Here is a 13,079-nt window from a genome sequence, read left to right as displayed (position 1 = left end):
GATGAGTATTTCAGAGTACTACAGTAGTTAGGATAGGATGAGAGACACGGGCACACGAGTGTAGAAATCCCTTCCCGAAATGTATACATGCAAATAATCACCTCTGCCCCGTTCTCATATAGCTACATCGTTTATACTGTACAATTTATATAGTTTTTGCCTTTGCACTTAATCCAATAAACACACACAGAGGCAAACAACACGCACATTAAGAAACACACACACACACACACACACACACACACACACACACACACACACATACAAACACACACACACACACTCCTCACGGTCGGTGGGGAAGGTCGGCCAGGGATAACACAATAAGCCAAGCCATCACTCACTACACAACAAGCCGCAGCTGTGGCCATATTAGCTAACAACACACACCTGCGTTGCCCCCCTCCTCCCCTGCTCACCCAGACATACATACTCTTTCTTTTCTTAAAAAGAAAAAAAAATTACTCATAAAACTTTATCCGAGCTGTACATTAGGCAACTCAAATTCAAACCACCTAAACTATAGCACATTCTGGGATGCCAGTCAAATAACAGTGATAAATTCTAACTGACACCCACGTCGATTCAAAATATTTCGCTCACTCGACTAGTAACACGTTCGATGGTGGACACTTATGCTAAAAATAACCTCTCTCACTTCTCAATATTTCTTCCCCCTACTTGTATAACTCATGGCTGCTCCACACAATCCACACTTGTCTCAGAAACATCAAGACATTGTACCCTTCACTCTAACCCAAACTCAAATCTTTTTTCTTCCTCAACTCGATCGCCCATGAAGTTATCCTGCGTCAATTTACTACTACACATTTTTTTCATAAATGTCAACATTTACTGATCTTTATGTATAATATCTTTAAAGAAGTCAACAATTACGGATCTATATTTACAATATGTATAACTAAAGAAGTCAACGGATAATGATCTATATTTACAATATTTTCAAAGATGTTAAGTTTGATCAATATTTACAATATATTCTCACAACTTTAACAAACAATATATTTCCAGAGATAAATCCACTATAAGAAAACATGAACACACACTCCCACAAATTCAGCAGCAAAATCCGGTACATTATAAACACTACTGAACACACCCCAGCAACAACGAACCCAGCCTTAACACATGCTAACACGATATGAATAAAAAGCCTGTGCATTCTCGGGCTAACAGACCTTGTATTGCTTAATACGTCACGACGTTATAATACTTTAAAAGACTCCTCGATCCCTCTTAAAAACCTCTTCTCAAGAGGCGCTCAACACATTTTATCCTCCCGACTCTCTCCACCTATCACCTGGACCTCAACCAACAGTTCGAGGAGAAATTTCTGAACCAAACGAGATCCCTCGTCCTCGGTCAGCAGTTCAGCACCAGCAGAGCAGCATCCAACTCAACACAGATCATGCACACCACCACCACCACCACAGCCTCATGTCAAACATGGTGAATGTCATCAACATACGTAAAACTGTCGCCCTAATTTCTGCTTCTTGAATTTACGCTTCTCACCTAATAATCCTACTACCTATAAACTGTGATGTTTTTCCGTATATATATATTTGCAGAGAGAAACAGACACCAAAATACTTCTTCCGGCCTGGCGCAGGATGTAAAGCACCTCACACGTACTCACAGACTCATATAATCACAACAACACAGATGGACTCGACTCGTACTCTGGGATAACCCGCACACACACACACACACACACACACACACACACACACACACACTGCTTGTGGCACAGCAACCTTGACAAGAACTTGATTCATTTACTTCATTCATTATCCCTGCTATACAATGAATCTATTTAACGAATGATCCACAGAATATATTTTCTGTAGCCCTTCTACTATTAATTACGAGTCGCCTCAATTCACCAAAGAAGTTTAGTTAATTACGCCATACATTTTCTGTTCGTCGCAAAAACTTCCCACTTTGTACTGTCTTATATGGTTATCCTGTCACAATGTCATGGAAAACATAACATATATAATACAATCACACGAGCGTCGTCAATGGACGGAAAGAGATACATTCCTGTGATATATATATATATATATATATATATATATATATATATATATATATATATATATATATATATATATAACCTACTAAAACCAAAAACCTCGAAATAACAATGGTGACGTATGGCCATTGCTCCTGGCCTGGCCAATGGCATCTGTCCCTCGCCAGGGTTCATATGAACGAGTTTTAAGACATGTTTAACCAGGTTTATGGACACGATTATCGTTGAATTAAGGGCCTCCTATCTTTACCCGCATGGAACAAAAAAAAAGGGGGGGGGGGAGCTTTAGATACAAGATGCCCTACAGTCAAAATCACACGATGAAAGATGAAAGATAAGCTCGTGGTTGGACCATAAATAAGTCTTAAAAGTTCAGCAAAGGTCATCAAATAAAGATCTACTCAGATACTAACTTACACCTATGCGAGGCTATAACCAAAGGTAGGTTAGGATTACACACACACACACACACACACACACACACCATGAAGCCTAGCTGGGAAGGGGAACGTAATATATAGCAGGTGGAGCCTAAGAAACCTACCTCAGCCGTTATGTGGCCGGTAAGGGAGGTGGGGGGAGGGGGGGCATTAAGGAGGTGCTGGAGGAGGTTGTTAAGTAGATAGAGTCGAGAGGTGTGTGAAAGAGTAGTTTATGACGGGTAAAGTGAGGAAAGGGGAGGGATGGGTGGAGTACGTATGGGTAGGGAAAGTTGGGTCATGAGAAGGATACAGGTTAGGAGAAACGTGAGACAAGTTTGGGTACATTAAAAATCAGAAGAGACCCTGAGGTAGATGGGAAATGACCTACAAGAGGGCAAAGGACATATGCTGGGAACTTGACTTTTCTTATTAGGCTAAAGCGACCAATGGCGTCTCATTTGGCTTAATCTGGAGGCTGCTGCTGTTTCTGATTTGTGTACTATAAATACCTCATCAGGACACAAGCCATAACTGGATATGTTGACCAATAACGTTACTTATAAGAGGAGTGAGGAGTATTCAGGCATATGGCAATTTACAAAACGACCAAAAGCAGGCTTCGATATCAATATGTGGCACACACACACACACACACACACACACACACACACACACACACATATATATATATATATATATATATATATATATATATATATATATATATATATATACAGTGCTTAGTGAAAGCAATGCCTTCAAGTACTTGGATATCATATATCATAAGTCTGTTACTTCTTCACAAAAATAATTATACTTAAACTATACGACGTGAACCACGAGCGATGCATGAAGGACTTCCGTAATAAAAAAGAAAGTATGAAAGTGAACTAAAACTGATTACTGAAAACATAATGAAGTTAAATTATTTAACGAGATACGAGGCTCCACCAGCGTGACACCCCCACCCACCTCCACTATGTGTGTGGAAACAGGTAATGGAACACACACACACACACACACACACACAGGTAGACGAACACAGACACATACACAGCCCCAGCAGACGAGCACCACCACCAAGCGAGGTAGCTAAGAAGTTACGGCGCCCTGATTCCCTTACACAACCGGTCCTCGTTTCTCCTAAATCTGCCATGACTCACTCGGCCCAGCCATTACCATATACTAATCCCCTCTCTATGCTGACCCTGGCCTCTTCATCACCACCATTAATACATGACAATGGTATCACTGATGAACCTGACACTAATAAATGCCGCGTCCCGAACGTTGGCAACACTGTGGACACTCCATAACGATCATTCTTGACAGCTGGTAACTACTATTGATGGCGTCACTTGGCAAAACTGTGTGGCTACAGTTAATTAATAGCACCAGTCCTGACACTTGGCAATGATGCAGCCTCTGTTACTTGGCACACTGTGGTCTCCGTTACTCGGCAACATGGCCTCTAATTTGGCAACATTGTGTCTTGTTACCAACAACAGTCCTAACACTTGGCACCACTGTACAGCTATTGTTACCCAGCAACTGCAGTCCTGACACTTGGCAACACTGTGGCTCCCTTGACTTAGCACATTGTGGCCACTGTTACTTAGCACATGTGCTGGCACTTGGAATACTGAGGACTTTGCTACTTAGAAACACCAGTCCTGATATTTCGTACACAGTGGACTCTATTACTCTGCAACATCATTTCTGACATTTGGCACCACTGTGGACTCTCTTACTTGGCAACATCAGTCCTGACACTTGGCAACACTGTGGCTCCTGACATTTGGCACCTCTTTTGCCTCATATTTGACAATCAGGGAGACAAAACATTGTCCTCACACACTAGCATGCAACCATGATAATCTTCCATCTGCCAAACTTTAACTCAATATTCAGCACTGCTGTGCGTCTTAGTTTCTCTTATCTGCTTCTTTCCTTCGACAGCTAAATTCTGGAAATATTATTCTCTCCCCTCATCTTTATATATATATATATATATATATATATATATATATATATATATATATATATATATATATATATATCAGGTACTTGTTTGCTTTTCCCACTTTAGCGAGGTAGCGCCAGGAACAGACGAAGTAATAACCCCATTCGGTCACAACCATTCTCTGGTTGTCACATGTAACGCACAGAAACTCAGCCCCTTTCCACAACCAGGCCTCACAGACCATTCCATGGATTCCCCCGGCCGCTTTATATGCTCTGGGTCAGTCCACTTGACAGCAGGTCGCCCCGTGTATACCATACCGCTTCAATTCACTCTAACCCATGTACGGGTGTAACCCTCTTCATATTCTGGTATCGAACACTCAAAATCCCCTCGTCCTCTCCTCTTCTGACCCAATAGAATTAACAATGCTTTGCTCGTATATCAAGAATTGACGATTTATTACAAATGCCACAGAGTGAATGGAGGGGAGGGGTAGGGATCTCCATCGTTAGCCTCCACCAAGAATAATGGACTCCACCCTGCCTTTGACTCTAAATCCATTTTCTGTACCGGAGGTCAAGTAAAACTATGAAATATAATCTTTAACGTAAAACATAAATCATGAAATATGACCTCAATCATAAAATACACACTTGAGAACAAAATGTCAATGACTGGTCGCGGTGTTTTCCATACTAACAATACAGCATTCATGAGACAATTGTTGATCGGGCACAACACCATCTTGTCAAGTGTCAACATCACATCAGCTGGCTTTACAGCCCACCTGCTCTCTACTTTACCTGTATTTCTTCGTCTAATCGTTTACCGTCCTTTCACCTTTTTCCATACCTTCCAATTTGTTACTTCATGACAACAATACAACCATCAGTGTTTCAAAATTCGGGATTTTTGGAACATTCTTACAATGCTTTGCAGTTCTGGTTCTAAAGTTGGGCTCTGCGACAGATGGCGTTTTCCTATGATCTGTACAGGTGAAGCTTTACCTTCATGAACAGTACAGTTGGTGAAGCTTTACCTTCATGACCAGTACAGTAGGTGAAGCTTTACCTTCATGAACAGTACAGTAGGTGAAGCTTTACCTTCATGACCAGTACAGTAGGTGAAGCTTTACCTTCATGACCAGTACAGTAAGTGAAGCTTTACCTCCATGACCAGTACAGTAGATGAAGCTTTACCTTCATGACCGGTACAGTAGGTGAAGCTTTACCTTCATGATGACCCGTGCAGTAGGTGAAGCTTTACCTTCATGACCAGTACAGTAGGTGAAGCTTTACCTCCATGACCAGTACAGTAAGTGAAGCTTTACCTTCAAGACCATTACAGTAGGTAAAGCTTTACCTTCATGACCAGTACAGTAGGTGAAGCTTTACCTTCATGACCAGTACAGTAGGTGAAGCTTTACCTTCATGACCAGTACAGTAGGTGAAGCTTTACCTCCATGACCAGTACAGTAGGTGAAGCTTTACCTTTATGACCAGTACAGTAGGTGAAGCTTTACCTCCATGACCAGTACAGTAGGTGAAGCTTTACCTTCATGACTTGTGCAGTGACATTGGTCACTCAGCGGAACGAGGGCGGGTGGCGAGCCTGCCTGCCCGCCCCACCCAGCAACCTGCTCCGTGAGGTTAGGTAACGCCTCTTGCTGTCACCGGGACACGATTTCTTTGACTATGTTTACCAGCCGGATATCCCACTCTTGCTTTCTCCTCCACACACACACACACACACACACACACACACACACACGTATCACTGAGGTAAGGAGAAAGAATTCTACCTCCGTATTCCCTGCGTGTTGCACATAGCGACCAAGAAGAGCAAGAGCGGGGGGACTTCGAACCCACCACCCCTTTTTCCATTTCAGTTTCTAAAAGGAAAAGAGTGATCCAAGAGAAGAGTGCTCATCCTCCTTGATGACTCAAGCTGGGTTGTTTGAATGAGAAAACAGAAGATAGGAGATCAGGTAATAGCGATGGTTGATTTAAATGCGACAGTAAAGTGGCATTGAGGATATAACTGGGGGATATGAGGAACTTAGTGAGGTGAATAGCAATGATGAACAGCTTGCATTTGTGCTAAAAAGGATACACACACACACACACACACACACACACACACACACATATATATACATATAAATATATATATATATATATATATATATATATATATATATATATATATATATATATATATATATATATATATATATATATATATATATATGATAAATAATGTCTCCCAGTATTGTGTAATTCTAGCGTTAAAACTGTACCAGTTACTAAGAATATTATACATTAACACAGTCTCTATCTGCAGCGGCATCTCTCAGTTATGTCCAGCTCTACAAGAATCTGGCGATCAACACGATTCTCTTTAGTGGCTCTCCAGAAAAAAAAATATATTCCTGCATTAAATGCTTATAATTCTCATATGCAGTACGGCATCTACTTTAACTGTCACTATATCTAAGCTTCATATTTGCCTCAACTTCCCAGTCAAGGTGATCGACCGATTGACTTAATAAAAGTTACTATGTATGGTATGGAATCTGGTTTAATAATTACCATTACTTGATGACAGCCACTGAATTCAACCGCATCCTAACCTATCACGTCGCACTGTGTCCCCTATTAGGGAACTCATCATCTGCTCTCCCTGATTAAATCTGTACCTGGCAAGAACTATTTCTTCTTACCCCGAAGCACTACGTCTGGTTACCAAGGCGCCAACTTCCCCAGCTGCATGTCCTCACGAGTGAATTTCACGCTACAGACGAACACTCGTTCATCGTACGTCTATTCCAAAATAGGTAAAACCTAACTTAACCTAACCTACCCTAACCTAACATCATATCCTAATGAAACGTAGCCTATCTCAACCTTGTATAACTTAGCATGAGCTACCTTTATATTCCCGGTCTTGCTGTTTGGACTAACACAAGAATATTAACAATCTGCCAAATCTCGCCTGTTGATAGGAACATAATCGCGAGATCTTTCCATGAATGTGATATATAACTGGAAGTCCATCTGTAGAAATTGACGCCCAGTAACCGGATGGTTTAGTATTACTTTTTTTCTTAACATCCTTCTGCATTTAAGGGTGAAAAAAATAGCTGACATATGTACCCATGTGTACTGTACCTTTATCAATGGCATTTCACGGTGGAATTTGAGAATTTCAACCGGCTGCTTCAATATGCCCTGGTTCAGTCCACTGACAGCACGACACCTACGGTATTCAGTATCGCTCCAGTTCTCTGTAACCCCGTACATGCCTTTCCCATGGGTCAAACATAAAGTGTCAGTATATGTTATCTTACAATTATCCACAACACCAGAAAAAAATTATTCCGTTGGTGGACGTAGCTTGATATCAACGGCTATAACGACCCTGGCAACTAATCAGAATGGGACCATTGCGGTCGGTAGATGGAAAACTCAAATAACAAATAATAAAAGAGTTATGAATGTCAAAAATGTGTGTTTTGTTTCAGAATGATCTATAACACCTAAAGATGTTCAAGATCTTTCGATTGGTGGTTATTATACCTTGATGTGGACAGTCTTCATGACCATGGCAGTTGGGCTAAAATGCTTGTGTAACCAACCATCTTCCTTGAGACATAAGACAGAAGCAGAACATAAGAGTTAAGAACGTTAGGAAAAACCTTGAGGATCGAGGTCACGTCGCGAATCATTATGAATATGGCACATAAAGAAGGAAGAGAACTCAGTTTTGGACGAGAAGCCTTATAAGAACAGAACAAAAAATCAACTTACCCTTACCAAAGCAAAAATGAAACGTATATCGAAAATCTTATATACATATGGAACATGCAAACTGTAACTACTTTCCAGTCTATCCAAGGGTTCAAAACCTCTTATCTCTTCTACTACTACTAAAGTTAGGAATGCCTAGAGAATCTTTACGTGAGGTGTGTGGTGTGGTTGGCTTCCGGCGAGCGTAGAATGCCAGATAAAAGTCACACTTCGTCAGTAGTGTGTGGAGACGCAAGTGTGTAGTGTCTGGTGTCTCCTGTCTGACGTAGTGTCTGGCTTGTGTGTAGTATGAGTGGTGGTGTGGAATGCTAGTTGAAACACTGTACATAGTATGTAGCATGGGGGATGTGTATAATGTGGTAGATGTGTGGTAGACTGGACGTAGTGTATGTGGGTAGCTATTTGATGTGTGGTAGACTGGATGTACTGTATGTGGGTAGTGTTAAGTCAAAATTAGTGTAAGTGATTTGCTGCGTTAATGTCACCCCTTTTGTGATATATCAAACTGCAGTTCCATGCACTTTGCCACACTCCAAACCATACAACTCTCCTCCTCCTACCGTCCTGTTATTTCTATCCTCAGTAAACAAACTGAGAAAAATGATCAACAGAATCAACAAAGACATCCAACTCTCACCCACACAACATGACTTCAATCCCAAACATTTTACCACCACACTACAAACAATTAGAATATTCAATGACTATCTAGCCACCACAAACACTCAACACCTTCACAAAGAAACAATTACCCTCCTCATAAAGATCTGCCTCACCATACTCGACATCCATTTCTATGCAAAAGTAGTAGATCACTCCCATCCAAACCACTCATTAAGATATCACTAACTTCCAAATTCACCCATGCATCACACTTCAGTAAGCTCTACTGACAGATCCCCCACCCCTAGCAAATATAATGGCAAAACGCACAATGAAATAACCTTACAAGCACTAAACAACCAACTTTCCCCCCCCCCCTCTCTCTCTCTCTCTTAAACTCCAACCCGCCAGACGTACATCTATCAAAAAACCATACTCCCTAGACAAAACACGACTCACTCTTGGCGTTCAGGCCAGACTACCTCGTTTGCACCTTGGGTATGTGTGGTCTGTGTATCTATGTAACTTATGCTCTGGACATCACCCATCACCACAAACGCTATGCTAACATATCCCAAGACCCTTCACAAACATGTTGCAACTAGCATGAAGAGACTTCTGACCTGCTCTCTACTCTCTGCATATAGACAAACATCACAACACTTTTTTGGCTTGTGGTCTGATAAATGGATGCGGCCAGCTCCCTGAATGCTGCAGGAGCCTCACACAGATAGGTAGGACTCCTGCAGAAGTGACTGAGTCTGGAAGGGTGTGTGAAAGGAGAAAGCTGAGAGTAATTGTGAATTAAGGCAAGGTTATTACATTGGGATGTAAGTTTGAATAGAGAAAAACTGAAGGTGAAGTGTTTTGGATAACTGGGTATGGACATGACAGCAAATAGAACCATGGAAGAAGTGAGTCATATGGTGGGTGTGGAAGGGTTAAGGTTCTGGGTGCGCTGAAGAGTGTGGAAAGAGAGATTGTTATCTGGGAGGGCAAAAATGGATGTTTGAAGTATAGTAGTCCAAATATTGTTATATGGATGTGAAGAATGGGCTATACATATGACTGTACAGAGGAAGGTGGGTGTATTGGAAAAAGAAATGTTTGAGGACAATGTGTGACATCAGGTTGTTTGATCGAGTGAAGCAACGAATGGGTATGAAGGGTGTAGTAAAAAGAGCAAATGAGATAATGTAAGAGGAAATGCTGACAAAGAGGATATGTCAGAAGTGAAGGTAACAAGGAGAACAGGGAGACTAAATTGGAAAGGCAAGGATGGAGTGAAAAATATTTCAAGCAATAGCAGCCTGAACGTGCTGGAGGGTGAAGGGCGTGCATGGGATAGAATGAATTGGAACAGGGGTCGATGTTAATGAACTGAACCAGAGCATGTGAAGCATCTGTAATAAACCAAGAAAAGATAAGTGGGGCTTAGTTGTGGATAGGGGGCTGTGGTTTCAATGCATTCCACATGACAGCTAGAGAATGGATGTGAAAGGATGTGGCCTTTCTTTGTCTTTTCCTGGCACTACCTCATCAAGGCAGGAAATGGCAAACAAGTATGAAAAAAATACATAAATATATATTATCCCTGGAAATAGGGCAGAAAGAATACTGCCAATGTATTCCCCAACGTTGGAGAAGTCGACTAAAATGGGTGGGAGTTGGGAACCAGAAATCTTCCCCTGCTATTCAAGTTTTCCAAAAGATGGAACAGAGAAGGGGCCAAGTAAGGATTTTTCCCTCTCAGGATAAGTCATCTGTCCTTGATGCTACCTTGCTAAAACAGGATGGCAAATATATATAAAAGGAAAGAAAAAACAAAAGATGTATATATATATATATATATATATATATATATATATATATATATATATATATATATATTTTTCTTTCTTTCATACTATTCGTCATTTCCCGCGTTAGTGAGGTAGCATTAAGAACAGAGGACTAAGCCTTAGAGAGAATATCCTCACTTGGCCCCCGCTCTCTCCCCTTTTAGTCGTCCTCTACAACACACAGGGAATACATGGGAAGTATTCTCTCTCCCCTATCCCCGCGGATAATATATATATATATATATATATATATATATATATATATATATATATATATATATATATATATATATATCCCTTGGGATAGGGGAGAAAGAATACGGCCCATGTATTTCCTGGGTGTCATAGAAGGCGACTAAGATGGGCTGGATCGGGTGGCAGAAAATCCTCCGTTCCTGTATTACTTTCCAAAAGAAAGTGAGGCTTCTTCCCTCTATGGCTCTATCATCCATTCTTGATGTTACCTCACTGATTTATGAAATGGCAAGTGTGTATGATGTATGAATACATATACATATACTGTATATTTATAATTACCCTTGGACCTCTTTCCGCAGGGTTCTGTAGCATAAAGGTGCACTACATTTCCAGCTGCAAGGAAAAGCAAGTAAATGTAGCACAAATGAGATGGACATGATCAGGTCATTCAGTTGTCACTCATGTTGTCTCAGCCATCATAAGAGGTTTATATACAAAGTTCTTTCTTAAGCATTTTCAGTGAAGAATTTTCACAAACATTGCCAGCATCTCATACCTACGCTTGCTTCTCTTTGCTTGCTCCCCTCATGGGCAACCTTCTTCTCAATGTCTTCAACTTCTCAATAATATCATTTCAATAAGCTGCATGATGGTCTTCATTAGCTTTACCATCAAAGCTAAATTAATGAACTAAGAGTTGAACTGATGCTCTTCCATTGTCATACATGAGACAATGCACTACTGTATGTGTTAATAATGATTATCCAATATTTTGAGTGCTATAAATATAACATTACATCCTTCTGAACTACTCATGTACTGCTACAGTTTTGCATAAAACAGGATGTCTACTAACAAATCTATACAATATTTGGGAAATAAGTTATACAACTGCTTGCTGATCAACTGAATCTAATGTATGGGAAATCACAAACACTAAACCTAGCTTCACTCATTTTACAGTTTCTTATTCTAAAGTGAGGATTATTGCTAACATCTCAATTAACAGCCAATTATCATCTGAAGCATCTAACTCTTCATCCCGCAAGTACATCTCCAATAACCAGTGCTTTGATGCATTACAGATTATGAAAATACACTTTCTACATTGCATTAACAAAACCAGATCCTTAGTAAGTCCTAAATCAAAAGAATTTTCTTTACATAGCACGGTTTATTATACATATAACATATTTGCACTATGTTGTGATGTATACATGACTTTTCATTTGAATATTCACAGTATTTCAGCTTGGCAAGGCTGAAAATATTTTCTAAAGGAGGATTTTGTGTTTCAAGTGATAAAAATACTTCCTAGTGCCACCCAGTACTCATCAGTTTTAATCAAACATGGTGTGCATGGAAAATTTCAAAATGTTATAAGGTTTTAAAGAGGAAGAAGTGTTTGTTAGGAAACAGTATGGGGAAATGGTTTAAGGGCAGTGTAACAAGGCATGTAATGCTATGAAGGCTGTTTAATGCATTTATGACAGATGAGAGAAAGGTAAGACAACTGTTAGGCAGAACTGAAAAATAATGAAACAGAACAGAAGCTACCATAACTATTTTCTGTAGTTAATGCTTTTTTGATAGCTAAATCAAAAAGAGGCGGGCAGCTGCCATGTAATATTAGTTTGACTGGAGAAGAAAGAGAAATCTTTTATGAGTTTAAGTATTTAGAAGAGATGATCTTATGGAGTAGTTGAGGAAAGCTGAGGATGAGGGCAAAGGTATGCAGGTGGACTGGATTGGAGATGTGCTGAGAATTCTTGTGAATGGGAAATATCTAGATGTAGAGAGTGCAAGGAGCTTGCATAAAGGAAAGCTTTCATCAGTGTGAAATCTAAATTTTCCTTGATCCATACAGGTAAAAATGAGAATTGCAGAGATGGATAACCCATGAAGTATATTCAAAATTAGATGTGAAAAAAACTTGTAAGTGAAAACCTTATAAGATGATATGGTCAAGGAGGATGAGTGACATAAGTTGATGATCTTTGATAGCAATAAAGGCAAACAGAATAGAGGCAATCAATATGAACCGCTCTCTGCTAGAAGTGCTTCAGATAAAAATGCCTGGTAATAACTATTGACTTTCTGCAAAGACTGTTGTTTTATGTAAAAGAGCAACTCAGTGTGTAAAGTTATAAATAAGGAAGTGCTATCATAATCAGGATGCCT

The 13,079-nt window shown here is 40.1% G+C and overlaps 1 protein-coding gene across 4 annotated transcripts in view; it reads right to left on the bottom strand.

Moving 5' to 3' along the window:
* Gyg (glycogenin 1) overlaps nucleotides 1–13,079 on the bottom strand; it is an 83,117-nt gene that overhangs the window by 69,167 nt on the left and 871 nt on the right. The window contains exon 1 of one of the 4 annotated variants that reach the window (XM_071695189.1): nucleotides 11,238–11,285. The exons of the other annotated variants lie outside the window; for them this stretch is intronic. The gene's annotated coding sequence lies outside the window, so the exon portion shown is untranslated. Of the gene's footprint in view, nucleotides 1–11,237; nucleotides 11,286–13,079 lie in introns of those variants that run through there. 4 annotated transcript variants of the gene reach the window in all.

The sequence above is a fragment of the Panulirus ornatus genome, chromosome 58, assembly GCF_036320965.1.
Source record: "Panulirus ornatus isolate Po-2019 chromosome 58, ASM3632096v1, whole genome shotgun sequence".
Taxonomy (NCBI): Eukaryota; Metazoa; Arthropoda; class Malacostraca; order Decapoda; family Palinuridae; genus Panulirus; species Panulirus ornatus.
This window is presented reverse-complemented; position numbering and strand designations above follow the sequence as displayed.